At 44.9% G+C, this 18,211-nt stretch overlaps 1 protein-coding gene across 2 annotated transcripts in view; it reads right to left on the bottom strand.

Annotated features, from left to right (window-relative positions):
• Positions 1-18,211, bottom strand: part of LOC144680646 (regulating synaptic membrane exocytosis protein 1-like) — a 424,723-nt gene that overhangs the window by 302,899 nt on the left and 103,613 nt on the right. The window lies entirely within an intron of this gene.

The raw sequence follows: 18,211 nt of genomic DNA, 5'->3' as shown, positions 1-18,211 counted from the left end.
ATATACACACATGCACTCCCAGGTCTCTCTGTCGCTGCACACTCTTTAGAACTATGCCATTAAGTCCATATTCCCTCTCTCTGTCCCTTCCGCCAAATTGCTTGTCTCCTTTCCACCATCTGCCAACAACTCTGACCACATGTGTATCCATTGTCTAATCTTCTTGCCCTACTTCATAAAAGTACAAAATACATTTATATTTTGTATCTTTCACATCATCGGAACTATCCAAAGTTAATGAAGTACTTTTGAAGTACTGTTCTAATATTGGAAATGCAACAACATGGTGTGTTATGGCAAAGTTCCACTGACAGCAGTTAAATAAATAACTAGATAACAGTTTCTCCATCCATAGGTGTACTGTCAGAACTCCTGCATTTGCAGTACTTTGTTCTTATTTAACCAGACATTCTGTTTTAGTGATGTCAATTGAAGGATTGGTCAGGACAATGAGGAGAACTTGCCTGTTCTTCTTCGAAACTACCATGTGTCATGCCCATATAAAGGCATGTCAAATTCATACACTTTAAAATACAAACTTTATTCAATGTAGAATCTCTGAATTCACTTCCCTTTTAAAATGGACAATATGCTCTGACAAAGATGGCCACCAGGGGTCAGATGACCTGGTCTGTGTATTCAAGGAACTAACCCAGGAATGGACTCACTGTCTGGCTATGTCCTAAAGACAGACAAAAATACATTCCATTTAAAGGTGTAAATTATGCATATGCTGGAAAACCATTCAGGACATTCCTGAAATGAATAGGTCTTCTGAAAAATAAAAATGTAATTGTTTTACTCATCAAGGTGGGTGTCTTAATCAATTGGACTGTAATCCAGAAACAATAAAGCAGGATGTGACTCATCAATCTAACAATGTCACCATATTTGGTAAAGAAACCACTGTTGTGAGGAGTAACATAGTGGAACAGCCATGTTTGTCCTTTTGAATCTTTAAATAAGGAACGCTGTCTGCAGTAAGAGAGAGACAGAGAAAGGCAGTAATGCCTGTGCCTGAGAAGGATCTGAAGGCTGGACTATCGTAAGATCTCCAAGCTGGGTCCACCAAAACAGTTAATCAAAGACCTAGTATCCAGACTGCAAGAAACTGACTTTGTGATCTATAGAAAGTCCATCACTTTGAAAACATCTTGCAAACAACTTTGGCATTTGACATCAGATGTTGAACTCACCTAAATCATACTTTGGGTGTGAAGAAAGCCTTCCATCAGGCCTGCAGCACATTTCTTCCAAAACAAGACAGCCACATGAATTATGAACTATTCCTTTTTTCATTAACTTGTAAAAGTGCACTATTCTCTCCAACTGTACTTTCCCTGAGTGTGTTTGTATATGTGATTGTGAGTGGGTGCGTAGTATTAGGTTTCAGGGTGAGTGCTAAAATGAACAATCACCATTCTTTGTTTAAACCCACACAATGCTTGCTGCTGGCTAATCAAGTCATCCACACATTTCAAGGTTAAAATATATACTCGCATATTCCTCTCAAAAAATTAACTGATTGGACACTTCGGAAGGTAACAGGGATTTCAGTAGTTTTCTTCCATCATCCCTATAACATAGGTAGAAGATGATGGCTTAGTGGTACTGTCACCGGACTACTAATCTATAGGCCCAGTCTAATGCTGTGAGGGCATGAGTTCAAATCCTGCCATGGCAGCTGGTGTGATTTGAATTAAATTATAAAATCTGGAATATAAAGCTAGTCTCAGTAATGGTGACCATGAAACTATCAGCAATTGTTCTATAAACCCATCTTGTTGTCTAATGCCCTTTAGGGAAAGGAATCTACCATCCCTACCTGGTCTTGCTTACATGTGAATCCAGGTCTACAATAATGTGGTTGACTCTAAACTGCTCTAGTAAATAATCACTCAGTTTAAGGACAATTAGGGATTGGCAACAAATGCTGGTCTTTCCAGCGATGCCCACATCCCATAAAAAACATGGGTTATTTTACATTTAACCTTTCATTTAGAAAGTATAAAGTGGGAAATCACACTCACACAGTCTTCTGCTCAATAATTTTGATGTAATGTTGAGTGAACATAGTTCACATTTATGAGCACTGCAGTGCCTTGAAAGACTGTTCTCATTATTCTATTTTGATACATGGCATTTTTTTTGACATCTATTTATCTGGAGTATTGCATGTATGCCATTTCGCACTTGCTATGGCTCAATCTGTTGCAGTTGATTGTAGAGAACTGTATTCCTCCTAAGCATGTTTATCAGCTGATTGGCTCATATGCAAATTTTTTAATTGTATAATCACACTATAATGAGCTTTAAAATTATCGCTATAGCGATACTCACCTGGGTTTGAAACATTGACCACCAGATGCGGCATCATGCCTGTGTTTGCTAGTGCTGTCATGGAGTTGGCTTCCACTTCCATATTCAAAAGGATGGGCTCAAAGGGCCGCGTGATGTCCTGTGCCAAGTTGGAGCTGGGCCCCACCATGTTTCTTGACAGTGACGGGAGGCCCTCTAGCAGGCCCGCCAATGCAACATGAACCTCAACGTGCACATTCATCAGTGTGTGCCCTCCCATCAAAGTTCTCATCTGAGTTCCATTCAGAGAACTCCCCCTCCATGGAGTGAGACCATATGCTATCCTATCCCCCTGGTCTGTCTACAGCAAACACATGTCCAATGACTAATTATGTGTGCATCACAGCTCCATACCCACCTCTAAAGTTCATGCAATGATAACCAATGAGGTGGGAGTTGCACAGGGGCATAAGAGAGCTACATCCTGGATGTTTTTGATGATGCTGGATGCATGGGCTCTGTCACAGATGGCCCCATGATGCACAGCACCATCTCCTCTGTCAGACTCAGGAGATGCAGGCAAGCTCGTCTCCCACAGGTTCATCTCTGCTCCCTTCTACTGTGAGCCACCATGTTCTGCAAGAGAGGGAAGAATATAAGTGGGTGCCCTGCACTGTGTTTGGCTGATGTGTGTACCAAAGCTGAATAGCAGAAGGTATGTGGAAGCAGAGAGCTAAGTGTGAGGCTGGCATGCTTGGAAGGCTTGTGAAAGGGAGTTGGATCGAAGAGTGATATTGGACATTAACTCAGTTTCTCTCTCCACAGATGCTGTCAGCCCTGCTGAGTTTTTCCAGCATTTTCTGGTTTTTATTTCAGATCTCCAGCATCTGCAGCATTTTACTTTTTATTGGGGCATATGACTGTTAGAAATATGTCCCAAGTGCGAGGGACTGCTGATGGGTGAGGTGGTGCATTGAGCAATGCAAGAAGTTCCAGTTTACTTCCCTTTTTCTGCAGCATTGACAGTCAGCAGTAGCCTTTTCTCATTTAGTGCAGATTCCGTTTAAGACGGTCTTCAAGAGCTCACGGTGAGATTGAACATATGCTGGGTCACAGGCTTTTTAAAAATTCTTTCACAGGATTTGAGCATTGCTGACAAGGCCAGCATTTATTGCCCATTCCTAATTGCCCTTGAGAAGGTGGTGGTGAGCTGCCTTCTTGAGCCACTGCAGTCCATGTGGTGTGGTGCTGTTAGGGAGGGAGTTCCAGGATTTTGACCCAGCAACAGTGAAGGAACGGAAATATATTTCCAAGTCAGGAAGGTGAGTGGCTTAGAGGGAAACTTCCAGGTGATGGCGTTCCCATGCATTGGCTGCCCTTGCCCTTCTAGATGGTAGATGTCATGGGACTGAAAGGTGCTGTCGAAGCAGCCTTGGTGAGTTCCTGCAGTGCATCTTGTAGATGGTACACACTGCTGCCACTGTGCGTCAGTGGTGGAGGGAGGGAGTGAATGTTTGTGGATGGGGTGCCAATCAAGTGGGCTGCTTTGTCCTAGATGGTGTCAAGCTTCTTGAGTGTTGATAGAGCTGCACTCATCCAGGCAAGTGGAGAGCATTCCATCACATTCCTGACTTGTGCCTTATAGATGGTGGACAAGCTTTGGGGAGTCAGGAGGTGAGTTACTCACTGCAGAATTCCCAGTCTCTGACCTGCTCTTGTAGCCACAGTATTTATATGGCTAGTCCAGTTCAGTTTCTGCTCAATGGTAACCCCCAGGATGTTGATAGTAGGGGATTCAGTGATGGTAACGCCATTGAATGTCAAGGGGCGATGGTTAGATTCTCTCTTGTTGGATGGAGATGGTCATTGTCTGGCACTTGTGTGGCACAAATGTTACTTGCCACTTGTCAGTCCAAACCAAGATATTGTCCACACAGACTAGTGGACAGTTAAACAACTAATCATGTACCCATCCTATGCGGAATACGCATCCTGTGAGGAGTGTGGTAAGTAAGGTTGCCGAGTTATAAATGTAGATTGCCAGGTGGAAAGGTAATATTGTCACTAAAACAGAGGCCTGGCTCAAAGAAGGGCAGGACTGGGTGTCAAATATTCATGGACACAAGCTGTTCAGGAAAGATAGGAAAAGAAGGAAAGGAAGGAAAGGGGAAGGGGTGGCAGTATTGATTAAGGAGAACATTGCAGTGCTGGAGAAAGAGGATGTCCCAGAGGGGCCAAGGACAGAATCTATTTGGCTAGAGCTAAGGAACAAAAAAGGTGCAACTACATTGCTCATTGTAGTCTTTAGGCCACCAACTAGTAGGATAGATGTGGAGGAACATAGTTGCAAGTCAATTTCAGAGAAGTGCAAGATTTATAGAATAAAATGGGGGACTTTATTCAAACATAGACTTGGATAATAGTAATGTAAAGGCAGAGAGGGGCAAGAGTTCCTAGTGAGAATTTTTGACAGCAGTATGTTTCCACTTCAACATGAAAGAAGGCATTTGCTGGACCTGGTTCTTGTGAATGAAGTGGGCGAAGTGGATCAAGGGTCAGTAAGGGACATTTAGGGAACAGTGATCATTCTATCACAAGAAACAATCCAGAGTAAGAACAGCATACTGGAGGAAATACGCCTTCAATGGGGCGGGAATGGATCTGGCCCAGATCAATTGGAATCAAAGGGTGGCAGGCAAAATGGTATCTGAACTGTGGGCTGCTTTTAGAGAGGAGATAGTTCAGGCACAGAAGATAATTTCCCACCAAGTGGAAAGGCAGGACAAACAAATCCAGAGGTACCTGGATGATGAAAGAGACAGAGATTAAGATGAAGAAGAAAAAGTATGCTTATCACAGATGTCAGGTGGACAATACAGCCAAGAACCAGGCTGAACATAGAAGGTTCAGACGGGAGATGAAAAAACACAAAAGAAGCAAAGAAGGAGCATTGAGAGATGGGCAGCTAACATAAAAGGGAATCCCAAAGTCTTCTATAGGCATATAAATTGTAAAATAGTGGTGAAAGGAGTGGGGCAGAATAGGCACCAAAAGGGGATTTACCTATGGAGGCAGGGGGCATGGCTGAGGTATTAAATAAATACTTCGCATCTGTCTTTACCAAGGAAGAAGATGCTACCAAGACAGATGAAGGGTTTAAAATTGATACAGTGGAGGCATTAGATAGGCTGTCTGTGCTTAAAGTTGAAAAGACATCAGGACCAGATGAGATGCATCCAAAGATACTGAAGGAAATAACAGTGGAAGTTGTGGAATCACTGGCCATAATTTTTCAGTTTTCCTTAGACTCGGGGATGGCGTCAGAGGACTGGAGAATTGAAAATGTTGCATCCTTGTTCGAAAAAGGGTGTAAAGACAAGCCCAGTAACTACAGGCCGGTCAGTTTAACTTTGGTGGTGGAGAAGCTTCTAGAAAAATAATTCAGGACAAAATCAATAGTCAGATGGGCAATGCGAGTTAATTAAGGAAAGCCAGCATGGATTTGTTCAAGGCAAATCGCGTTTAACTAATTTGCTGGAATTTTTGAGGAGGTAACAGAGAGGATTGATGAAGGTGATGCTGTTGATGTGGTGTACATGGACTTCCAGAAAGCATTTGATAAAATACCACACAACAGGCTTGTGAGCAATGTTATAGCTCATGGAATAAAAGGAATAGTAGCAACATGGATACAAATTGACTGAGTGATAGAAAACAGAGATTGGTGGTTAATGGATGTTTTTCAGATTGGAGTTTGTAGTGGGGTTGGTGCTGGGACTCTTGCTCTTCCTGTTATATATTTATGACCCAGATCTTGGTGTTCAGGGGATCAATTCAAAATTTGTGGATGATGCAAAACTAGGAAGCATTGTGAACTGTGAGGGGGATAGTGTAGAGTTTCAAAAGGTCGCAGATAAGTTGGTGGAATGGGCAGACAAGTGACAGATGAAATTTAATGCAAAGAAATGTGAAGTGACTCATTTTGGTAGAACATGAAGAAACAATATAAAATAAAGGGTAGAATTCTCAAGTGGGTTCAGGGGCAGAGGGACCTGGGTGTATATTTGCATAAATCATTGATGGTGGCAGGACAGGTTGACAGTGCGATTAATAAAGCACACAGCAGTCTAGACTTTATTAAAAGGGGCATACACTATAAAGGCAAGGAATTTATATTAAATATGTATAGAAGACTGGTTTACCCTCAACTAGAATTAGAGAGAGGTGCAGAAAAGATTCATGAGAATGGTACCAGAGAAGTGGAACTTCAGTTATGAAGATAGTTTGGAGAAATTGGGACTGTTTTCCTTGGCGAAGAAGAGATTTTATTGAAGTATTCAAAATCATGAGGCATCTAGACAGAGTAGATAGGGAAAAACAATTCCCATTGGTGGAAGGATCGAGAACAAGAGGGCACAAATTTAAGGTAATTGGCAAAAGAAGCAATGGAGACAAAAAGAAACACTTACTCACACAGAGAGTGGTTAGGATCTGGAACACACTGCCTGAGAGTGGTTCAATTAAGATATTCAAAAGGAAACTGGATTGTTATCTGAAAAGGAAGAATGTGCCGGGCTTTGGGAAGAAAGCGGGGGATTGCAGATAAATTGCACCCACAGAGAAGTGGTACAGATGCGATGGGCCAAATGGCCTCCTTCTGTGCTGTAACAATTCTGTGCTTCTGTGAACAGGACCAGGCATAGGCAGAACAAATCATAACACCTGTGCCTGTAAACAGATATGAAAGCATTTTTAGCCCATTGAGCAGCAGAGAGCCAGAGAGACTTGGTGCATCAGGGGACGGTTTCTGGACAATTTGATCCAGAACATAGTTACACCCACCACCCCCCGCCACCCCTTTAATACGCAGGTTCAGGAAAGGGAGGATATGACTGTTTGGGATCCGGATAGCCAGGATTTAGGAGAGGAGAGGAGAGGTTCCGCAGACACTGGTCATGTCCAACAGGTACAAAATACTCACCACCTGTGAGGACAAGGAGAAAGACTGCAGGGAGGACTGTCACAATGCGGACCAAGGCACCGTAACTCAGGAGGCTGTCCTGGGGGGCAAGAGCAGAATGGAAATGTGGTAGCAAGAGGAAACTCAATAGTCCTCTGCAGCAAGAACAAGAATCCCAAAAGGTGTGTTACCTAGTCAATCCCAGGGTAAGGGATGTCCACACAACAGCTGGAGAGGAACTTGGAAAGGGAGGGGTTAAAGACATGGTCCATTTGGAACAAACAACATTGGTAGGAACAGGGAGGAGGTGCAGCTGAAAGGGAATGAGAAATTAGGCTCTAAATTAATATGCAGCATGGAGAGTCATAATCTCTGATAATTGCCTGAGCCATGTGCAAATTGGCATAGGAGAAAATTGGTTAAAGAGCTGGCATTGAAAAGAGGAGTTCATTTTCAAAAGGGTTCATTTCCATGGGATACTGGAACCAGTTCTGGGACAGGAAGGAGCTATACCAATGGGATGGGATCCATGTCCTAGTGGAAAGGGTAAATAGGGAGGTCGCAAATGGCTTTAAACTAGTAAGGTGGGGTAGTGAGGAGGGATCTACAAGAAATGTAAGCAGCTTCAATAAAAACAAAGCAGGACAGGAGAACATAGGAAAGAATAAAATAAAGGAGGACGTTGAAAGGAAAGGAACAAATAGAATTATAGGGCAGGAATCTAAAAAGGTGGTTAAACATAAAGTAAGAGGATATCCTACTGAAAACGAAGTAAAATGTCTATACAGCAATGCATACAGTGCCCATAATGAAACAGGGGAGGTGGAGGCAATCATGTGTTGTGAGGAACCAGACATAGTGAGGATTATGAAAAATCAGGAATTAAACATTGCACTGTATAATATATTTAGAAAAGATAGAGGGGGAAAGCGGGGAGGTGGAGTAGCTGTACTTACTCAGGATAACGTAAATGACAGCAGAAAGAAAGGAACACGGCTATCAGAAAGACAAAAATAGAATCCAATGGATAGAGATAAGAGATGGTAAAAGATCAATCACACTAATAGGTGTTGTCTACAGACCACCTCGCAGTGGAAGGATTATGCAGACAAATTAGGAAGTTGAGTAAAAACATAGAATAATAATCATGGGGGATTTCACGTACCTACTTTTTCTGTCCAATTAATACCAAGGGAAAGGGAATGGAGTTCCTACAATGTGTACAAGACTCCTTTCTAACCCAATCAAGGGAAGATTCACTTTTAGATGTACTAATGGGGAATGAACCAGAACAGCTAAAAGAAGTAAACATAGGGGAATATCTAGGCAACAGTGATCATAATATACTGCATATAAAGATGATGATATCGAAAGATATAGTACAACAAAAAACAAGCTAATAGACTGGAGAAAAGCTGACTTTAAAGGGCTGAGAATAGAACTTGGGGAAAATAAAATGGGCTATAATAGTGGCAAACAACGATGTGGGAGAACAGTGAGAAACATTTAAAATGGTGTTTGACAGAGTGCAGGGAAAATATATCCCACTTAAAGAAAGAATAAACTAAACACTAGTGGAACTCCATGGATAAATAAAGACATCAGGGAACAACTGAGGATTAGGTAAGCATGACTACATCAGGTTGTTGCTTGACTTGTCTATGAGACAGCTCTCCCAATTTTGGCACAAGCACCCTGAAGGAGAACTTTGCAGGGTCAGCTATGATTGCTTGTCATTTCTAGTGCCTAGGTCAATAGTTGTTTGACAAGTTTTATTCCTTTTTGACTTTTCTGTAGTGGTTTGATACAACAGAGTGACTTGCTAGGCCATTTCAGAGAACAGTTAAGTGTCAACTATATTGCTGTGGGTCTGGAGTCACATGTAGGCCAGACTGGATAAGGATGGCAGAATTCTTTCCCTCGGATTTTATGGCCACAATTACTGAAACTAGCTTTTAATGCCAAACTTGTTAATTAATTGAATTTAAATTCCACCAGCTGCCATGCTGGAATTTGAACTCTCATCCCCAGATACTTGGGATTCTGGATTACTATGCCCATAACATGGCCACCGCACCACCAGCCCCATGCATCCAGTGATTGCCTACTGCGCACTATATCTACTGATTGGCTGAGAAATCCCCTCCCTGGAATAAAGCTGCAGATGAGAAATCCATCCCATGTATCATACCATATATAAAAGTGCCGGGGCTGCAACGCCTGTACAAACAGTGCTGGGGCTGCGACGCCTGTACAATAGTGCTGGGGCTGTGACGCCTCTACAAATAGTGCCGGGGCTGTGACGCCTGTACAAATAGTGCCGGGGCTGTGACACCTGTAGAAATGTCGTCTTTTTGTTTTACATGCTTAATTGTAGCGATGATCAGTTTCCACCTGTGAAGCAATGCAACGGGAAAATAAAAGCTGTAGTATTAAATCATGCATGTGGCCCCCAAAAAGGAAACCAGCAGTGAGCTAACTTGTTCAAATAATCAGATGCATAAAATGGATGGACACATAAGAATGACTGGGTAAATTCTGTCAGGATATATTTTCAGCATAGAGTCAGGAAGAAGAAGAATCACTTGTGGAAATCAGTGCTCACAATTTTCTGGTGAAATAAATTAATCACTAGAAATGTAGGATACTGTAAATCAGGTGTGCTGACCTCTAGCCCATTCCCCTGTTGAATGAGACTCGGTGTTGAGGGCACAGAAACACTTCCAGTTGATGTAAGCCATGAATTAACTGTGGTGTTGTGCAGGTAGCGTTTCCTACCACCATTTTTTTGTACGACCTTAACCCTTTCAGCTCAGTGCTCCTCAGAAAACCAGAACATTCCAAGCATGAGTTTGGTCTGCTCTTGATTCTTCGTGGTATGCCAGCTATTGTGCAATCTGCCTATCCTCAGCCAGAACAGTATTTTTTGCAGAGTCTAAAGTACACTGCTACATTCTCTAATATACCATGTTATATAATTCAGCTGTAACATGGCCTAACTCGATTTGCAGTGCTGGAGTTCTCCGATTGTGAAACATTGTGATATATGTAATTACTGAAGTTAACTGAATCTGCCCCACTCACAATTGGCTAGACAGCATGACTAATCATCTCACTATTAAACGTACTTTAAATTGTGGAAAGTGAGCTTAACACTGGAAGCATTCTTAACTGGAACATTTTCCAGGAAGTAACTCGATGGTCAAGATGTACGTTCTTTGAAAATCCACCCAAAGAATATTTTCAGCGAGTATCTTGTTCATCTGGTGCTGATAAACTAGGCAATGGTCATCAAGGGTTTTATAGTTACTTGGTTGGTTAAATACAGCATCTTGGGGCAAGCAAAACTCAAGTTAAAAGATTAAATGTCGCCACAGAGCTTGTATTGGGGAAGCTCGATTTTGTCTTGCTTGTTGAAAGTACACAGGCCTTCAGAGGGTGAAAATCTGTTTGGATAATTTCACTTTAAAACATATGCTGATGGAGTTCAAGATAAACATTTGTACTGGGCTGGATAGGTACTGTATTATTAACTTGTTTAGATCTGCAGAAGCTGTTATGGGCTTGATTTTCCAGACAGGTTTCTCATAAGAAAGTCAACTTTATTTACAAGGCTTCAGCAGCAAATACATGCTTCCATCAAGAACCACAACTAGACACAAATTCCACCCTTAAGGTTCCACACGCTTCATGCTGATTTGTTCACACTGTCACATGATACTGCACAGTACAATAAGTCTTAAAGCTACAATCACTACATTCCTTCAAGCAACAGTTACTATATAAGCATTTTAGTAAATAATCTTTAAACATTACAGTCCAAACATCTAAACATTATTTGTGTGTGCCGAAATTGTTAGGTATATGTAGTTGTTCTTTACATGTCAACATACAATTCCATAACATTTCAGTTACAATGTTGCCCATTTTCTCGAAGTGTTGCTAATAAAGTGTTCCAGACCAGCCTGGTTTGTCACACTGCAGGAAATGTTTGTAAATCAATGGATGCACATCATGCAGTCGACATGGAAACAGCCATTGTTCTAGACTCCTCAATGACTGGACACAGTCTGTTCACCACCCTGCCCATTCTTAAGATTTTTTCCCAAATACTTCTATGTTTTCATCCCATAATCTGTAGTCTTCTAACAAAAAGGATCCAATTTCTCGAATTTCTTTATATTTTCTCACACCTTGCAGTATCTTAGTGAATCTGCATTGTACCCTGTATTGATCCTCAATATCCTGTTGAAAGTGTGAAGCCTAGTACTGCACACAGTGCTCTAACTGAGGACTTACTAAGAACTCATCATCACCTCTCGGCTTCTATATTCTCTGGGGGGAGAATTTGATTCGACCCAACATCAAGCATGGAGATCACGATGTGTGATGACCTCACGCCCAGGTGAGGTGATGCAGACAGCACGCAAACTTCATCCTTCCTGTTCTTCTCAATGATTGTGGAGTGTAGCCCAGAGTGAGACATGCTACTAACTGACTCCAGGCTTAGTACAGGATCCAGGCACATGTGTGATGAGCATGACGTACAGCTAGTCTGCTCCTCTTAAAGGGCAGGCGCACTCAGGCCACAGCAGCACTGGAACATTCGAGGAAGGTTCTGATGAAAGGCAGAAAGCTGGTAATAGGCCAGAGAGAGGCCTCTCCACATTCTTGACATGTCAAAAGGAGGAGAGAGACCATAGGCAGAATCGTCCCCTCCTGCCATACGTTCAGTGACGGATGAGAAAGTCAGAGTGACACCCGCCATGGAGCGGGGTGGGCTTTTATGCACAACTGTCCACTCCCTGCCTCATTAGTTACGCATGAGCGTAGTCCACGTCGAGTGGGGGTGGGTGGGCATGAAGTCAGCCACCCAGCTATCGTGTCCGGGCACCATATTTAAAAGGCACCTGGTCAGGCCTTCATTAACAGCAAGAAGGATGAGCAGGAGAAGGCAACAAGCCGTGGCTCCCCGCTTCAGCTATCATCTCCTCGAGGCAGTTCAAGAAAGGCTATTCCCCCAGGGATGGCCGCAGGAGGCCCAACCCACTGACCAAGCCGATCTGGAAGGTGGTTGCCAGGGCGGTCAGCACCCATGGGGTGCAGAAGAGGGCCACTCTGCAGTGCAGGCAACAGGTCAATGATCTAATCTGTGCCGCTAGGGTAAGCGAACCTTCTACCCTACCAAACCTCCTCACCGTTTTTTGTCGCACATGTTTGTCGCGTGGGACCTGGGCAAGGCTAATAATTCTGTTGCCCATCCCTAAATGTCCTTAAAAAGACGGTGGGCTGCTGCCTTACTGAACCCCTACAGTCCATGTACTGTGCTGTTAGTGAGACAACTGCAGGATTTTCACCCAGCCACAGTGAAGGCACAGCCATGGGGTGAAGTGCAGGGCAACTTGCAGGCGTTGCTGTTCCCATGTGTCTGCTGCCCTTGTCCTTCTAGCTGGTAGAGCTCGCGGGGTTGGGAAAGTGCTGTTAAAAGAGCCTTGATGACTTGCTGCAGTGCATCTTGTACATGGTACACACTGCTGCCACTGTGCAGGGAGTGAATGTTGAGGGTGTTGAATGGGGAACCAATCAAGCGAGCTGCTTTGTCCTGGATGTCATCCAGCTTCGAGTGCTGTTGGAGCTGCACTCATCCAGGCAAATAAGGATTATTCCATCACATTCCTCATGTGTGCCATGCACATGGTGGTCGGGTCTTGGGGAGTCATGAGGTCAGTTATTAGCCACAGAATTAGCAGCCTGTGACCTGCTCTTTGATCAGATGTGCACTCAATCCATCTACATAGGTCTTTATGCAGGAGAAGACAGCCCACAACAGGAAGGAGAGAGAGAAAACAGGAGGTGGGTATGCCTGAGCTCAGATCCCTCACTGCATTTGAACAGCAGGCCGTCGAGCTGGCAAGGGAGGATCGTGAGCATGCCTGTGCCGACAGCGAGGCAAGCCTCCTCCAAGTGAGAAAGCATGGAAATCCCAGGCAACTTTGGAAAATCAAGGTGATTGATGAGGGCCAGCCATGTTTCAGCCAGCCTAGGCAGTCACTCATTCTCTCTTCTCTCCATTCTAGGTGCCAGTAAAAGAAGATACACCTGAACTCAGCCCCAGTCCCCAGGATGCCTCGGAAGAGGATGAGGACGACTTCACATCTGCACAGCCATCACAGCGTTCATCGGCATCCTCCACCAGCACACAGACACACATCTTGGTGGGTGGTATGTCTAGTTTAGGCTCGGGCTCACACTCTGGTGGTCACCTGACAGACGCATGTCCACAGCAGGAGGAGGCAGCGACAGCCGAGGTATTTGGCACTCGGAGGACCTAGAGAAGAGGCCTCTGCTAAATCTGAGTCAGATGATGAGCCTCTGGAAGCAGCCATGGAGAAGATGCTGGAGTATCAAAGAGGCACAGATGATCATCAGGCAGAGGTGACAGAGGCCTTCAACAGAGTGGCACGAGGGGTGGAGGAGTGTGTCCAATTGCGCTCTAATGTCATGGCTCTAGCATGTGAGTGCAGCAAAGTCTCCATGGGGAGGGTGGCAGACGCCATGGAGAGCTTGGTCCAGCAGAACGCACATTTTCTGCCAGGGATGCACTCGAACCCGCACTCCATTGCTCTAGCCATGGGTGAGCTTTTGCAGTGGCTACGTGAGAGGGGGTGGGGCACCTCAACCTCCCTCCAGGTGCCCTTTCCACTCAAGGAGTCAGGGACGGGCCCTAGGGCACCCAAAGATAGGAGGAACAGCCTGGCGGCATCCACCCAGGACACTCCAAAAGTGTCCTTGTGTTCCCAATCCCCTTTTGACCCCATCAGATCCAACTGCTCAAGCCGAGAAGGGTGCACTTGCCCCTAAGCAGGAGACCCAAACCAGGCTGGGGCCCACCAGTCATCAGACCTCCAGGGGACACCCGCCAAAATCATCACAGACAACAGGGCATGATAGTCAGCAAGTATGCCTCCACCTCTACTGCGCCAGGAATGCACCTAGACATAGTGGTAGAAGTAGGAAAATTAAGAAACTTTGAATTAACACTGGTGGCATGGGGGTACAATCATTATATATAGTTTTGGCACTTGTGTGTTAACTTGCACCGAGTGGAAGTCTCGTGGATTCATTCTGGCCCCACCCCAATTCCCTCGCTCCCTCCCCTTCATGCCTTCCTCCCTCCCTCTTACCTTTCATGCCTTTCTTCCCCCTCACTCCACCCACACACCCCCACCCCTTCTTCTCTGGACACCATTCCGCCCCCCCCTCCCTGGTTTCCCCCTCCAGCTATGTGTGTTGCACCCTCCCCCCTTCATTTCCTCTGGACCTCCCCGCATTGTGTCTTTTGCGTGCACCATACCTGCCGTCAGTTCCAGTGGTGCAACCAGCTTTGACTCTAAGGTAAGTGTTTTCAGATTCTGCCTCTCTAGGTGCATGCCATGAATGTACAGTCAGGTAATAGAATGGTGTAAATTCTAACAAAAAATTACTGCGGATGCTGGAAATCCAAAACAAAAACAGAATTACCTGGTAAAACTCAGCAGGTCTGGCAGCATCGGTGGAGAAGAAAAGAGTCGACGTTTCGAGTCCTCATGACCCTTCAGCAGAACTGAGTATAGTTAGTAAGTAAGTAAGTTTCCTCCGCCATTTCCGCCAATTCCAGTATGATACCACCACCAAACACATCTTCCCTTCACCGCCCCGGCGGCATTCCGTAGGGATCGTTCCCTCCGGGACACCCTGGTCCACTCCTCCATCACCCCCTACTCCTCAACCCCCACCTATGGCACCTCCCCATGCCCACACAGAAGATGCAACACCTGCCCCTTCACTTCCTCTCTCCTCACCGTCCAAGGGCCCAAACACTCCTTTCAAGTGAAGCAGCATTTCACTTGCATTTCCCCTAACTTAGTCTACTGCATTCGTTGCTCCCAATGCGGTCTCCTCTACATTGGAGAGACTAAACGCCAACTGGGCGACCGCTTTGTAGAACACCTGCGGTCTGTCCGCAAGAAAGACCCAAACCTCCCTGTCGCTTGCCATTTTAACACTCCACCCTGCTCTCTTGCCCACATGTCTGTCCTTGGCTTGCTGCATTGTTCCAGTGAAGCCCAACGCAAACTGGAGGAACAGCACCTCATCTTCCGACTAGGCACTTTACAGCCTTCCGGGCTGAATATTAAATTCAACAACTTTAGATCTTAAACTCCCTCCCCCGTTTCTTCCCCCTCCCTTTTGTTTTTTTCAATAATTTATATAGATTTTTCTTTTCCCACCTATTTCCATTATTTTTAAATCTACAACTGTAATACCTTGTCAGCCTTTCCACCCCACCCCCACTACAGCTGTACCTTGAGTGTCCTGCCATCCATTCTTAATTAGCACATTTTCTTAGATAATATCACCACCTTCAACACCCCCTTGTTCTTTTTGTCTGTGACATCTTTTGATTATCTGCTCCTATCACTGCTTGCTTATCCCTACAACCACACACCCCCCCAACTTCTCTCCCCCCACCCCCACCCACCCCACCTTAAACCAGCTTATATTTCACCCCTCTCCTAACTATACTCAGTTCTGCTGAAGGGTCATGAGGACTCGAAACGTCGACTCTTTTCTTCTCCACCGATGCTGCCAGACCTGCTGAGTTTTTCCAGGTAATTCTGTTTTTGTTTTGGTGTAAATTCTTGCTGGTAGGGAGAAAGAGTTGCCGGAGGCGCATGATTCCAATCTGTTGGGCTTTTAATGACATGCACAAGATGCAAAATGAGTTCCTGTCAAGCTTCTGCAGCAAACCTGACCCACTATCAACCCGCCATGAACGTCAGGAGAGGACAATCCCAACCTGATTTCCCGACATCAGGAAACCAATTTTTCACTCCCTGCCATATCTTCCGCCCCCTCCCTGCTAATGGCGGGAAGGGAAGATTTTGTCCTATGTTTCTATAAGAGGCAAGTAGACCTTCGAGGTACATCCTGTGGGGAGGATGGGGCAGATGATCAGCAAAGGCAGTTTCTGGAGTCTGGCCCGGAACTGGCAGCAGTTCCACAAAAATAGTCAATGACCTCAAAGCATTGATTAAGTACAGGTCAAGGCATCTTCAATCTCCCACTCACTGCACCACCAACTTCTCACACTACTCAATGAACCATAGCCCCATCACTCAACAATCAGGACTCATGTCTAATAGCTAGTGTTCCACCTCACCCTCATCCACCTACCAATGTTGCCAGCCTCGCACACACCTCTTGCAGTTTTCACATACCTCTAGCTATTCAGCTATAGAAGGCACAACACTCAAACAGTGCAACACACTCGCTGATATTCTTCCCTCTTTCTTGCAGGACATGGTGGCACCCGCGGGGAGAAGAGCAGAACAAGTAGGGATGAGCAGGCTTGCATCACCCAAGCCCTTTACAGAGCATAGTGCTCTACATCATGGGGTCAGCTGTGACGGAGGCCCAGGGTTACTGAGAAATTCAGGATGACAGTCTGTTCCTGCCTCATGTACCTTCTCAAATCCCACTTCATCCTCATCCTGCTATCTGGTGCAAAGTGCAAGCTGCAGATGTTGTAACCATGGACCACTTTCAATCCCTTCCTCCTTTCTTCCCTTCTAATCCTCCCCTTCTATAAGATGCTTTCCAATACCCAAGATTTGCCATCTGACCAGCTAATGGGAAGAAGCACTGTCACTTAATCTGATACCAGCAGCCACCAGCTCAGATGGAACCTTAGCACCAGCATTGGTACCTGACTCCCCAAAGTCTGTCCACCATCTACAAGGCACAAGTCAGGAGTGTGATGGAATACTCCCCACTTGCCTGGAGTGTGATGGAATACTCCTCACTTGCCTGGATGAGTCCAGCTCCTACAACACTCAAGAAGCTTGACAACGTCCAGGACAAAGCAGCCTGCTTGATTGGCACCACATCCACAAGCATTCACTCCCTCCACCACCGACGCAGCCTGAAGCTATTTTTTAAAATCTTTCACAGGGTGTGGGTGTTGCTGTCTAGGCCAACATTTATTGCCGATCCCTAATTGCCCTTGAGAAGGTGATGGCGACCTGCCTTAGAATAATAGAAAATTTATGGCACAGCAACTTCTTATGATTCTAAAGCAGCTCACCACCACCTTCTCAAGGGCAATTAGGGGTGGGCAATAAATGGTGGCCTAGCCAGCGACACCCACACCCTGTGAAAAAATGTTTAAAAATTGGAATATTGATTATCATAACAGACAGATTATATTACTTACCATAAGTCATCTCATATTACAGAAAATAGTTGAGCAGCAAAGTAAATTTAGCTCAAATTGGGCACTTGTAATTGTAATTCTACCCAGCTCACAAACAAGGCAATTCATGTTAGTAGCTCTGGATTTTTGCAAGATGCAAACAGGAAGTTAGAATCAGTTCTGAATACTGATGAGAGCAATGGTTCATCTGAGGAGTGCAACCAGAGCCAAATCCACGGCACCATGTCTGGCTCAGCTGCACTTGGGGGCAAGAAGACTGGAAGAACAACAGTAATAGAAGAATCAATAGTTAAGATAACAAATAGGCATTTCTGTGGCCACAGAAGTGAATCCAGGATAGTAAATTGCCTCCTTGGTGCCAGGCCAAGGATGTCACAGAATGGCTACAGAACACCCTGAAGGGGGAGGGTGACCAGCCAGCAGTCATGGTCCACATTGGCACCAACAACATAGGCAGAAAGAGGGATGTGATCCTGCAGTCAGAATTTAGGGAACTAGGCAGGAAATTGGCAAGCAGGACCTCAAAAGTAATAATCTCTGGATTACTCCCAGTACCATGCGCAAGTGAGTGTAGAAACAGGAGGAAAGAACAGATGGATGCGTGGCTGGAGAGATGATGCAGGACAGAGGGCTTTAGATTCTTGGAACATTGGGATCAGTTCTGGGGGAGATGGGACCTGTACAGGCCGGACAGGTTG

The sequence above is a fragment of the Cetorhinus maximus genome, chromosome 5 (genome assembly GCF_964194155.1).
Source record: "Cetorhinus maximus chromosome 5, sCetMax3.hap1.1, whole genome shotgun sequence".
Classification (NCBI taxonomy): Eukaryota; Metazoa; Chordata; class Chondrichthyes; order Lamniformes; family Cetorhinidae; genus Cetorhinus; species Cetorhinus maximus.
The sequence above is the reverse complement of the archived record's forward strand: the minus strand, read 5'-3'. Positions and strand labels throughout refer to the sequence as shown.